Source organism: Agelaius phoeniceus, chromosome 5, assembly GCF_051311805.1.
Source record: "Agelaius phoeniceus isolate bAgePho1 chromosome 5, bAgePho1.hap1, whole genome shotgun sequence".
Classification (NCBI taxonomy): domain Eukaryota; kingdom Metazoa; phylum Chordata; class Aves; order Passeriformes; family Icteridae; genus Agelaius; species Agelaius phoeniceus.
In genome coordinates, this window is record NC_135269.1 from 66,583,435 (window position 1) to 66,597,025 (window position 13,591).

Consider the following 13,591-nt stretch of genomic DNA (forward strand, 5'->3'; position numbering starts at 1 on the left):
CAAATGGTACTTCATATGGGAAGGTGATTTTTCCTTGCTAGTTCTAATCAGGGTCAGGCCTGAATTGCTGCTGGGGTTCATGCTCTTCTTCAGCACTGCAGACAGAACCTCCTTATGTTATGATATGTTAGATATGTTGTGTCCTCTGCTGAAGGAAAGAGCAGAAGAGCCTTTGGGAGCCAACTTGAAGTTTTATTTTTTCTGAAATTAGTAGGTTTAAAATTCCAGGAGGTTTTGCAGTTTGTGTTCTGATGGTTTGCCCCTCAGTGTTGATTCAGCAGCTGGATTTACATGTGGATGAGATGAACCAATAAATCCACAATCTTTACCCTTTCAATGGAGCCATGGACAGCCTGCATCCCCTGGAGAAGGGATGGATACCTTTGCTGCTTCTTGGTCCTGACCTTGGGATCGCCTCCAGAGCAGGGCTGGGCCACCTCAGCTACTTGGTCCTAACTCTCAGCAGCCAGAGGTCAGAACTGCCTCAATATTTATCCCCTTAATCAAAGCCATCCCCTTGGGTGCAGTGAGCTGGGTGGGTGAGCCTGCCTGGGCTGCATGCACAGCTCTGTGTTTATGCCCATGCCCTTAAAATCAGGAGAGGGAATTGTGCTCCTGCTCTAGCATTGGTTGTTGTATCCAGAAGGACTTTGCAGCCCACTGGCCCCTTTATGTCTAGAGAGTACATAAAGACTCATGGTCTTGACTTTGAGTCTGACAGCAAATCAAACCCAGCATCATCCCCAGTTAAAATGAGACAATCTGCTCCTTCACCACCACCATGTCAGGAGAGTGACTTTGTCATCTTCCTGTGGGGCAAAGAGGGAAATTCCCTGTATCCCACGTAAGCTCCAGATCCACCCTCACCATGAGCATCCTCATGGTGGCATGAATGCCAGCTGAAAACAAATGAAGAAAAGTGCTCACCTCCACACCTCCCCTTCCAAAGCAAACCTCTCCCAGCCAGTCTGCTCCAGAGCATGGCACAGCTCTGGTTCTTACCCAGTGAGAATAACCCCAGTCCCAGAGAGAAAATACTGATGGAGGGGCAAAGCAGTGGAACAAGCCAGAGCTTTAACTACAGGCGTGGTTACTTCATGGTGTGGGTGCTTCATGCTGTGCATGTTTAAATCAACAAATCAGCACTTTTTGCAGGCCCACACAATCTTTCTTGACTGATCTAATTATTTAATAGTGACACCCTTGCATGAGGGTTACTCTCCTGCAATCTGTAGAGATGTTCTATTGCTGGGCAGCATCCCCACTCTTTTACACCATCACAAGCTGCACCCTTCACCCAGCCAGGACCAGGGGGGAAAAATCATCAGAAGGGAGGCTGCCCTATTTTCCAGGGCTTCAGCCTGGCAGGAACTGCTGTTTCCAGCCCCACGGGTTCTCGGGGCCCGGGGCTCTGCTCGGAGCATCCCCGCTGCTCTCGCCTCTCTCCGTTATCATCTCAAGGTGTGCACGCGTGGCCAGGGGGGTGAACACCGCATCCCTTCATCCCTTCATCCTCCTCCCAGAGGCGAGGGGGAGCCCAGATGTTGGCAGGCCCGAGCCAGGTTCATCTGTTTCACATGACCCAGCGCCAACTGCTGCTCGCTGCCCTCCTCCCTCCTTCCTCCTCTTTCCTCCCCCTCCTCCTCCTCCTCCTCCTCCCTCCGCGGCTCCAGCCTCGCAGCCTCGCAGCCGCGCAGGAGCCGGGGGCCGGCAGGCGGGGAAAGGGAAGGAGCAGAAGGGGGAAAGGAGGGTTCCGGCACGCCGGCAGGGAGGATGGGCCGGCCGTAGGAGCGGCGGGGAGCGGAGGGCAGGGCCGCGCATCCCGCGCCCCCGGCAGCGGCGGAGCGGCGGCGGCGATGGATGCGGGGCGGTAGAGCCGCGGCCTGGAGACGCCGTGCGGAGGGGATGCGCTGGTGCCGGGCTCGGAGCTGAGGGGCCGCCGGGGCCGCCGAGGCAGCGGAGAAGGTAACGGGGTCTTTGTCTGCCGAGGGCAGGCGAGGCGAGGCGGGCCGGGGCTCTCCCCTCGCAGCCCCGGCCCCCGGGGAAAGCCCAGCCGCAGTGTGCGGGCTGCTCCACGCCCCCTCCCTCCATTTACCTCAAACGGAGAGAAATGTGGGCAGCAGCTGCTCTGCCTGTCCTTTCAAAAAAAACCCATCCCCAGCCCCAAGCCCTTGGGTTCGGTGGGCGAGTAGCGGAGCCGAGCGCGGCGGCGGGGGAAGGAGACGGTGTGTGTGTGTGTATGTGTGTGGGGAGAGGAGCCGGAGCTGTGATTCCTTCCCCCCTTCCCGAGCAGTCTGGCTGTCTGTCCCCACTGACTGCCAAGATGGACTGCTCCTTCCCTTCTCTTCCCTTCCCTTCCCAAATGGCTGCAGCAAGTTTAATGCAGAGCCGGGGGCTTCGCTGAGGGGAAAGCCCCCGGGTTGTTTTTCCTTTCCCCATGCGCACCTTTTCGTGAGTCGGGAATAGAAAAGTTGCTCCAGATTCAGGGCTGGAAAAGACAAATGTGTGCAGCTCTGCTTCCAAAGTGTGCCCGTATGGGAGTGCATCTGCACGCCCTGCGGGCTGGCTCGGCGTAAGGAGGGTTCTTGGCCGCATTGTTACCCGCTGGCTGCTGCGGAGGGCGGCAGAAAAGTTGTTTCAAACCTCTCCATAAAATTTCCAGGAGAGACAATTGTTTCTAATAATAGCGCTGGCAGCGGTTTAGCAATACGGCACACACAGATGCGGAGCTATCTAGCAAATCTCTCGCAGGCAAGTGAGGTCGCAGGGAAAGCTGAACTCCCAGCTTGTTGGTTTGCTTTGGGGTTTTAAAACCTTGTCCTGAACAAAAACGCCGGCACCGCTCGCCCTTTCCAGCGGCGAAGGGGGTGTGGTGCCTGTGCCGGAGCGCTGCATCCATGCACTCAGCTGAACCGGGCTTTCCTCGTGCCCCGGGTACCGGGAGGGCTTGGATCCCGGCTCTGCCCAGCTCCAGCTGGATCTCGGGGTGTCTCGGACCCGCTCCCCTCCAGACTGGTACCCAGGGGCTGATGCGCATCCCCCCCCGTGCATGGAGGGCTCTGTTACGGGCGTGGGTGTCTGTGCCATCTTCCCTGCCTGGAATTGCCTGCCAGGCACCAGAGAATTCCCGAGGGAGCCAAACGCCTCTGGCTGGCCCCTTTCTCCTTGGGGTGATGGCAGAGGCCGGCTGGGGGCTGCTGCCTGCACTCTCACTTGGACCGTGATGCCGACCCTGGCCGGGCTCAGCTTGGTGGCTCAGAGCTGCTGCTGGGCTCGGCTCTCCTGGCACAAGGTACAGGTGGCCTGTTCTCCTCCAAATATTAATATCTGCAAGGTGGTTTTAAGCATCAGTGCCAGGCAGGTATGTGCCACGCTCTGCAGGAGGGGTGGTTTCTGCAGCCCAGCTGTGCTGCTGAGCAAGGGGCTGTGGCAGAAGCATGAGGAGGCAAGGATTTATTGCTTCTTGGTACAAGAGGGGATATTTTGAAGGGTCTTCAGCTCAGTACCACCTTGTGCCTCTGCTAAGGTCAGCTGTGTCCCTCAGAGGACCAAACAGGCTGAAGGAGTTGGCATTGCCCATCCATCATGCTGTGTGATCAGTTCCCACAGAAGGGAGAAGTGCACCAGTGGAGCAGAGCATGTGGATTTATGCATGTGAAAAATAAGCATTTTGTTCTTCAGTGAATTTTTGTTCTAAATGCCCAGGCTAAAAATATAGGATCTCTCATCTTGAGCATAGATGCACCAGTGAGCCACTCACAACCCTTTTGGGCAAGCTACTCTTGTCTCCTTTAGACTATTTCTGGTGGTTCTGTTGTTGCATGTCTGGAGTGGTTATTGCATTAAAAATGCAACTTGATATTTGATGATACCTCTGGTCACAGCACTGGGCTGCTCAGGGCCCTACAGCAATGCAGCATCACTTGGTGCAGAGAGATCCTGTCAAAGTGTTCAGCCAGGTCAAGAGCTTCAGCTAGTGCACTGGGTGTTGTTAAGAGGGACATAAGCCTGGGGAAGACTTCCCAAGTCATGGAATCTTGTCCCACACATCACAGGTAATTGCAGTGGTACATATCCCTTTGTTGCTACTGTTACTGGGTGAGCAATGGCAGAAGCCTTGAATCAGTTTTGAGTAAAGCTTAAAGTAAAGCCAAAGTAAAATGCAGGTGTGGATGAAGCAGAAAATGCTTTATTAGGGAAAATGGAAAAGGGCTGGGGAGTCACTGAAGTCTCAAGCTGCAATCTGTTAGCACTGTGAAGGAAGGGACGTGCATTGCAAGGGGGGTGACACGTGGGGAAGGTATTAAGGAGCGTGTTGATCCAGCATTAACCAAATTTGGGGTCAGGGCTTAGTGGTGTCCCCTGAAGATGCAGAAAGGCTCTGTATGACCCACTTCTTGTGAGCTGGATTGCTGGGACAAGCAAGGGCTGCTGTGATGCACACTTAGGCTCAGCTCTCAGGAAACTTGGGTGTCTTTTACTCAAAACTCTCTGTGTTTGAGGAAATCAAGGTTTCTGCTACTCTGAGCTGCACCCAGAATCTCCATCTAGCTGGGAGCCACCCCACAAATGCCCAGCTGGGGGAATGGGAAGCTGGGGGATGTGCCATGGGGTCAGCCACAAGAGCAGGTAGCTGTAGCTGCCTGGGATGATCCCCATGCCTCATCACAGGATGGGGTGCACAGCTGGCTCCCAAGGTCACTCAGCAATGCCAATCTCCAGTCATCCTTGCTGGCTTGCTCCTTCCAGCAGCTGGAGTAGAGAATTGCCCTGCAGCCCCAGGGCAAGCAGAGCACGGCAGCCCAGCAGGCAGCAAGGTCTGACAAGGTTAAGCTGTGATGGAATTGCTGACAAGCCTCCTCCAGCTCCAAATCCCAGGTTGTCCCAGCCTCTCTCAGGTTCCCCAAGCCAGCAGTGCATTGCCCAGCATGGCCTCGGGGACCACTGCAGCTGACAGCATCCACTGATATTTCTTCTGCTCCCTCCCAGACTTGTAAAAACTTAATCCCTAGCCCTCCTGTAAATCTCAGTATGTGCTATGTCCTAGAAAGCCACAATTTGGCAAGGCTGCACAATGAGCTGGAGCTGGAGTCTCTGTCTTCTTTTCTGGGGATGAACCTTGTCAAGGACCAAAAATGACTTTGATTGCTTTTCTCTCTGATCTCACACTGAGAAGGGACCCCAGACAGATATTTGATCAGTGCTGAGCTTCTGGGAGCACTTTCATGTTGATGAATTGCAAGCACACAAGTTTTGATCTTGTCTCCTCTGCTCCAAGTCACCTTTGCACCCCACCTACTCACGAGTGGATGTCAGCCTGAAGGTTTACTCCTTGCCTGTGTTTGCCTCTGGTAGGCTGCCTGCCAGAAAAAGTAGAAGACCCTGATGTACCTCCCCTTCCCAGTGCACCTCTGCTTCATGGCTGTGTGATACTCCTCTGATACTCCTCTGAGGCCTCAAGGCTGGTGCCAGATGCCCTGGGTGCCTCTCTGTGGGTAAGGTGGGACTTCAGCCCTTGCCCAGCCTTAAAGTGGGAGGAGGCCAGAGGAGCTGGGACCATCTGATTCCCAGTGCCACCAACAATGTTCTTGTTTACAACCCACTCTGCTCCTTTCCTAACAGATAGACAATACTTCTGTTTTTGTCCTGAGCTTCTCTGGGACATTTTCACACAGTGTGGAACAGTTGCTGTGTCCCCACACTCAAGAAAAGATCATTAGTGGGAAGCTAAATTATCTTTTCACCTCTGTCTGCACTGGTGGGGTGAGGTGTGATTTAGTGTAGTAATCTTTGGGAAAAGTCATCAAGGCAAAAAAAGAGGTAGGCAAGTTGACTTCTTGTTACTTAAATTCACTGTAAAAAGGTCCAATGAAAATATCCTGGAAAGCTGCAAACCAAAAAGAGGTTGATATTCCCATTTTGGCTAGAGAAATCCTTTTGTATGTACACTTCCACACGTAATAATGCCTAACATTTTGACAGTGGCTGTTGGGCTTGCCAACCCACCAGGCTCAGCCTCTAGTGTTTGGATTATTTATTTATTTTTCTTCTTAGAAGTCTCCAGATCTCCCAATCAAAATAAACCCACCCTTGTTTGGGTTTGCTGGCCGTGTGGGATTGAACGTGGCTGCAGCTGTGCCACACACACTGTAAGCACTGCTGGCATCCCATCCTTCCCAGCTGAAACATTTCTTGCAGGGAAGGGCTTTGCAGATGGTGGAGCAGCCCTGGCTTTATGCAGGACAAGCAGGGGATGGAAAGCTGCTGCATCAAGTGAGCAGCTTGGAAAGGCAGCACAAAATCTGAAACGTGGCTCCTGTCCTGGAGAGGGGAGTGTGGATTGAGCTTTTTCCACACTTAAGCAAGGTTTTGTCCTCGCTGTGCAGGGGGAATGTCTGTGCTGGCCACCCCCAGCCAGGGTTTTGTGAAGACACTCATCATCCCAACACGTGGCTGCCACGTGTGTGCTCACACACTCATTTCCTGGTGAAATGGGGCACACAAGGGGACAGGGATGATTTAGGGGATGTGTAATCAAACACAGTGCTTCCTTTGTGCACACACACATCCTCCCCCAGCGTAAAAACATGCTGGAAAATAAATCTGGAAGGTGACTTCCACCGTCTTCTGCAATTCTGAACTGCAACATCCAAAAGAGAAGAAAGTTATATCTGAAGTGGGCTGGGCTCCCTGGGATGCCTTCAATCCCTGCTGGGGTGGTTGTGCAGCCAATGAAGGTGTCACCTGGGCTTGTGCTGCAGGAAGTGGTGGGAATTGGGAGAAGGGACTTGTTCCTCACCAAGACCAGGGAGAACTGCCAGGAAGCACCAAGTCTGCTTTGCCTCTGTGTTGCACCATGGAATGTGCCTTCTGAATTGCTCTGGTAGTGCTGATGGCAGTTCTGAGGGAAATCTGTACATCCAGCAGTGCTGGGCTGTGTCCTCACTTTCTCAGTCCCCTGTCACAGGCAGTGCTGACTGTGTACACAGCAGAAGGCTGCTCCAAAATGGATATTGAATCTATTGAATCCTGGGAGCTTAGAGCTCAGAGGTATCAGATCCAGCTGCTGAGTTTGCAGACATTGCATCAAGGCTGTTCCCTCTTGTCTTCTCTTCCTTAACTCTTCTGCATCGATTCTTCATAGCACTAAAGAGCTGCTGAGTTTAGTTCCAGAAAGGAACATCCTTCCCTGGCTCTTAAAAAGCAGAGGCATGTGGTTAAAAAAAAGGTTTGTGTTGAAGTGTTTATTTCAGGTCTCTCCTCTGCAGAGGTTACAGACTGTCCATATTTAGTATGTCATGATGCAGAGATGACCTGCTCTTGCTGCACCAATAGCCAAAGAATTCTCAATACAGGTGGTGCAATATCCTGGCATTAGTCAGGCTGTGATTGGGGGTATAAAAGCACAGGCTGTCTCCTGAAAGTAGTTTTCCCTGCTTGAGCCCTGAGTGGGGCTAGTCTGAGCTCTAGCCCTCCCCAGAAACACAAATGTTTATACCCCCATTCACAGCCTGACTAATGCCAGGATATTGCCCCACCTGTATTGAGAACTCTTTGGCTATTGGTGCAGCAAGACCAGGTCATCTGTGCATCAGGGCATCTCATGACATGCTAAATATGGACAATCAGGAGCTGTCAGGCCTGGAGAAAGCAGGCTGGACCCCTTCAAATCCCTCATCCAGGGTGTGCAGGCAGAGCCCTGGGAGATGTCTCAGCCCTGCACTCAGGAGCAAAGTGGGAGCAGAAAGCACCAAACCAGACTCCTGCAAGCAGGACTGGTCCTGCAAACACCTGCATCTCTGAGGATGAGTCAGCTGCTTGTCATCTGAATGTGCTCTGCATCTCACCCGTCCTGCCTGTGAAACCCAGCTCTGGGGGATGATGCCCACCCTGCACTGACCCTGGCAGCTGCTGCTGCTGCTCAGGCAGAGCTGCTGGCAGCTGCCCAGCCCGGGCACAGCCACAGCCCTGGCTCCCAACATCAAGAGTGTGTCAGACCTGCTGGTTAGCAGTGGCTGGAAACAACCCGGTGACATATTTTCCCACTGGAAGCATATCAGTTCTTGGAGTGTTATTCAAAACAAGAAGGGGGAAAAAAACCAACAAAACCAACAGTTCTGTACACAGATTAACATTTAGCCTTTTTTTTAGTTCTTTCACATCTGGAATGGCTTTTGTAAGCGTGTTTTCTGTGATGTGCTGTATCTAACACTGCTCAGTGCTCTCCCTTGACCTGCTCTGTTACAGCACCTGAGTGATGCAGTGCCCAGAGCCTTGGCCCCATTGACCAGGCCAGCACCACTCACACCTCCCAAGGCTCAGTGATACACCAGCTACAAAACACCCAATGAGCACTAAAAGGACACTTCAAGACATAAATCTTCATTTGTCCTTTAGAAATATTTCACACATACTATCACTTCCACTGCCTTGGGTCACTTTGGTCATCTTTCTATGAACCCACATTGATTTTTTTTTCCTCTGGCAAATCACATTAGATTCAATAGCAAATAAATTGTCCTGTTTTCTTCTATAACTAAACAAAACCTCCTGTGAATGTGTTCCCAGAAGACTTGAATGCTCTCATGTAATTACACCCTGTCTGCATGCACAAACAAGTGATATCTGGAACATTTTGCTGAAAGTATGCCACATTTCAAGTGTGAAACTGTACAAAAAATTAAAATTTTATGTGTGTTTGAAAGAAATTTAACATGTCAGATGGAGGAGAGATTAACAGACATGATAATACCTTTGGGGAAAATAATAATAATAATAGTAAAAATAACCTATTGCCAGGTACTTTTTTGCCACATGGTCATTATCCTATGATGCATCACAGTTCTTGCTGCAGAATATGGAAAGGAATGAACTAGAAGATGACCAGGAGTCCCTGCAAAGAAGTTTTTGTGACTTATAAAGGCATCAAGTCCCTCATTGGTAAAGGATTTTCCTCGTAGATAATTTACATCATTTTCCCTTTGTGTCCTTTGTGCATAGCAAACAGAGTGAATACAGAGCTCGTCCAGGGGAAGCAAGACCCTTCCCAGGCATATCTTGGTTTTCTTGAAGCACAGCTATGCTCAAAAGTTGCTGAAGCACCTGTGCCAGGACCACTCTGCTTGTCCTTGTGCAAAGACACCAGAGATCCTTTATCCTCTTTCCCTCTGGGCCTCCCATTTTAGCTCTGCTGTTGACATTTATTTCTTTGGGCTGCATTAGGGACTGGCAGCCCAAATGATGGATCACAGCTCTCGTATGCAAACATGGGATGAAACTGCAGAACTTGCCTTAGAGGGATTATTATCCAGAAAATAAGTTCACCCTGGGAGAAATACAAAAAGAAAAGATCACCAAATAAAGATGTTCACAGAGTTTGGCTAAGCTGAGTTAGATCAGGAGAAGTTATGTAAAGGGCAAGTTATTTTGGGTGTTAACTGGGAAGTTGGCAGCAAGGAGGATTATCTACCTGTTGTCTCATTACCAGAGGTATGAGGGGGACTATTTTTGCAATGTTTTTTTCTTGTGCTAGTGGCAGTTTTTCAGTCTTTGTGCATTCCTTTGGCATGCAGAGGAATAGCATAGTCTGGACAAGCAGTCCCAAGGTCTGTAGGGTGGAATGAGGCTGCCCTTGCCATTCCCCTTCTACTTCCCATAGGATGCAACCCTTTGGCTGTAGTGGTTTCATGTGGATCCAGTGGTTTCACCAGACTCAAAGATGCCCTAAATGTGAGCAGCTCATCATCTGCTCTGTAAGAAGTGATGGAGTTCTGAGCAGGACTGTAGCTCTTTCTCTCTCACCAGGGCTTGGTGCTGGCTCCAGGAAGGAGCTGATCTTCCAGGTCTGTGAGGCTGTGCAGGGAAGTCTGTTGGGAGAGGATGGAAACCCCATCCCCTGACTCATTCAAAACTCATCTGCCTGACAGTGCTGCCAGCAGGGAAGAGCCCCAAGCTGGGGGGAGGAGGAGCAGCTGGGCTGCCTCTTTTGCATTATCATTTATTATTTATATCTTCATCCATTGGTGGGTCCAGCCAGCTTGCTGCACGTGCAGAAAGGCTGTAGGAACAACATGGACTTCCCAAGCAAAAGAGGCGGAGACAGCTACAATATCCCAATTTGAGGCAAAATTTTAACAGCTCTAGGTCATGTTCTTGACCTAAAAATGCTGGCCCCAAAGCAGGTGACCATGGTGAACCACCTGCACAACTGAGCAGCTGAGTCAAGGTTTATCAAAACACACTTCTGCTGTGTGCAGAAGGTGTTTCAAATCTGTAAGGTTTAAGACATCTGTGACCAGTGAATACTCTAGACTAAAAATAATAAATAATACTGAAGACTGTGTAACCTCCCTGTGGTCAGCCCCAGCTCCAGAGCTCAGAGGATGCTCTGACCAACCATATCAGAACTCCTACACTCTCCACTCCTGCCTTGTAAATAGTGGGGATAATTCTTGGAAGCTGGTATATTTTTACAGTGGCAAATGGTTTATTTTCTTGCCAAGAAAGGGAAGGGACAGAGCTACAGGGGCAAAGGAGTCATAGTAAAAAGTCTGCGTTGGGAATGCCCTCTCCTCCTGCCTCAACATCACAGGGCAGGGAGGGTGCAAGAATTTCTGCTTCCCTTTGTATTTGAACAGATTTAGATCTGTATTATTTTCAAGAAAGAAAACAATACGTGACCTGAGCCAGCCCAGCCTCCACTCTGGTGAGGAAGCTGGTCTGTCCAGGAAAGGACTCTCTTATCTCAGGATATAACTGCAATCAGGCCATTGGGGCTGGCCACGCTCAGAGCAGTAATTCAGACATCTGCTGGGTAATGCCCTGCTCGGTTTAAAACGTGGTGCTGGAATTAGATTTCATTCTGACTACACGGCTCAAGCACCAAGTGTTTTGAGGTTAAGACGCGGCATTCCCGGCTTTAAAGTTCGCCTGAGAGTTATTGCTTGATGTTGTAAATGGACTTAAGGACCGTAGGAGAGGGTTTTTCATTTCAGCCCTGATACAGTAAGCCACTTAAACACTTGCTTATGTCACACTGAAATAAAGGGGATTTATGGACACAGCTATGGGCTTTGCTGAATCAGAGCATTTTTGCTGAGTGCTGTTTAGGGGGAGCCTGAAAAATAACCTGTGCAGATGTCCCTGGGTGATGCCGAGCCCGAGCAAGGCTGGAAAGAGCTGTGTGGAGGAAGCGAGGAGCCCCTGGGCAGGCCAGGAATTCTTTTGTCCGCTCCTAAGACAAAACAGGGAAGTCACCAGGTCACTCAGCTTGCAGCTTGCCTTAATTTTTGTCCCATTGCTCCGTGTCAGCATCCACGCAATGGCTGGGTCGCGCCATCCGTCCCAGCGGTGCTTCCGACAGGGCGACACCCCAGCTGACACTGTCCCACCTCCCTTCTCCAGGAGGACTCTTGCTTTCTAATTACTGAAGCTGTTCTCCCCTCTCCTGACAAATGAGTGTTGGCAGAAATCATGGCATCACTTGGTGCCACCCCTCTGAAACACATCCCTGTGCAGTTCCCCCATGCAATGGGTAATGCCGAGCACCACTCCCTTCATGTGGGATAGGAGAGGACTTTAGGAGCTGTATCTGTAACCATGGTTTTGACACTTTTGCCTCCATTCACTAATTCATTGGAAAGGACATTTATTTTCAAGGAGTGGGATAAAGAAGCTCTCAGGGAAAGCCAAAGGCCTCGCACGCGATACGTTCCTCTGGTGCTACCAAACCTGTGGGAGGTGCTGCACCATCGTCAGCTCCTGTTTTCTGGCCAGTCAATCCAGCTGTGGACTGTGAGTGCATTTCACAGAGCCACAAAGCACTTCCATAGCAGGGAAACCCACACTGCTTTAGAGGGTGAAGTCTGGTTATGCATCAGCCATTGGCTACCTCTCTTTGTATCGCCATCGTCCATTTCTACAGCATATTTCTGGGGCCTTTCTTCTCAGCTTCAAAGCTCCATTTGCCACCAAGTTCCCTTGAAATGGAATACTTAAAAGGTTGTTCCTGTTTATTTGAATATGCAACATCTTGGTTTTTTTACCAAAGTACTGCTAGAAGGTGGCAAGTGCCTGAGAATACAGCTGGGGTACCCTTCCCAGGGGAAAAAACAACTGGCTTACAGCTAACCTCTCCAGAGTACCAAATAGCCTTTCCCATAAGAAATAATAGCATGAACAAATTTGAATTAAAAAGTGCCTAATGGGCACACACAAAAAGTGTCTAGTGGGTTCCTACTTCTTCATACCCAATTTGTGGAAGTGTTCAAGGCCAGGGTGGATGGGGCTCTAAGCAACCAGATCTAGTGGGTGGCATTCCTGCCTGTGGGACAAGGGTTAGAACTAGATGGTCTTTAAGGTCCCTTCCAACCCAAACCATTCCATGGTTCTGTACTGCTTATTTCAGAAAGCTCAGCTCGTGTTCTGAACTGCCTTGCTGATCTTGGCAGACAGGACAGGCTACATGGACCTCTGCTCACAAGCCAGGAGTAATGGGCCAAATTAAAATAATTTTTCTGCCTTTTTAAAAAAACAATAACACAAACTACTATTCATCATTTATCTAGGAAAGACTTGTGGAAATAAATAGTCAAAATGAGGACTGTATTGAGAAATAACAGTTTCTCCTGTCTCACATCCTTAGAGCTTCAAGCCACCAAGGCACAGGTGCCTCAGATATTGTCCATTTTAGTGAAAAGGAAGAGCAGGGAAGTGAGTGTGAGGGCTTTGGTCTTGGACCAGGGGATGGCATGAGCAGTGCTGCAGACCATGGTGATGTGCTCACCAGTGCAGGGCACTGGCCAAGTCCCATGGCTGGGACAGGTGAACCAGATTTGCACCAATAGTTGTCTTCCTCCTCTTCATTAGGTATCTATCCCATAGAGTCACACCTAAAGGACCAGATTTAAGCATTGGAATAGACTTTCCAGGGAAGTGGAGTCACCATCCCTGGAAATGTCTGAAAAAGGACTAGGTGTGTCACTTCACAATATGGTTTAGTGGGGATGATGGTGTTTGGTTGAAGGCTGGGCTTGGTGTTCTTGGAAATCTTTCCAACCTTAATGATTCTGTGATTCTATGACTGCAAAAACAAGCCAAGGGCAGAGCCCAGCCAGTGCTCCTCCTCCTCCCAGCTCCCCATCAAGGGTTAGCCCTGTGGCTCAGCTCTTTGCACACTCACAGCCATCCTCATCCCAGCCACCATCAGTAACATTTATTAGGTGCAGATGCAGACCAGCAACGGGGAGGATGCTCTGCAAACACATGGCATAAAAATAAAGATAGTCCATTCCTCCAGGGTCTTGAAGTGTGAGTGTAGGACAGGAGACAGCAGATGGATGCAGGCACATGAAGAGGCAGTGCTGGTCAGTGCTGCAGGCAGCTGCTTGCCAGACTGGCCTCAGTTCAGCAAAGTGAAGTGCTGCCACATGTGCAAAGCTGTGCAGACATCAAAAACACACTGCTTTTCCTCCCTCTCTCTCTCAACAAGCTTAGGAGTTGCCAGCATGAGAAGGCGGTAAGAAGTGGTCAAGTGGGAGCAGGATGTTTAATCTAAGAGTTTACTGTAATCAGTGGGCTGTCATCTCTCTCT

The 13,591-nt window shown here is 50.2% G+C and overlaps 1 protein-coding gene across 11 annotated transcripts in view; it reads left to right on the plus strand.

The window, feature by feature from the left end:
• Positions 1–13,591, plus strand: part of FRMD4A (FERM domain containing 4A) — a 369,788-nt gene that overhangs the window by 219,954 nt on the left and 136,243 nt on the right. Inside the window, exon 1 of one of the 11 annotated variants that reach the window (XM_077179222.1) lies at positions 1,738–1,965. The exons of the other annotated variants lie outside the window; for them this stretch is intronic. The gene's annotated coding sequence lies outside the window, so the exon portion shown is untranslated. Of the gene's footprint in view, positions 1–1,737; positions 1,966–13,591 lie in introns of those variants that run through there. 11 annotated transcript variants of the gene reach the window in all.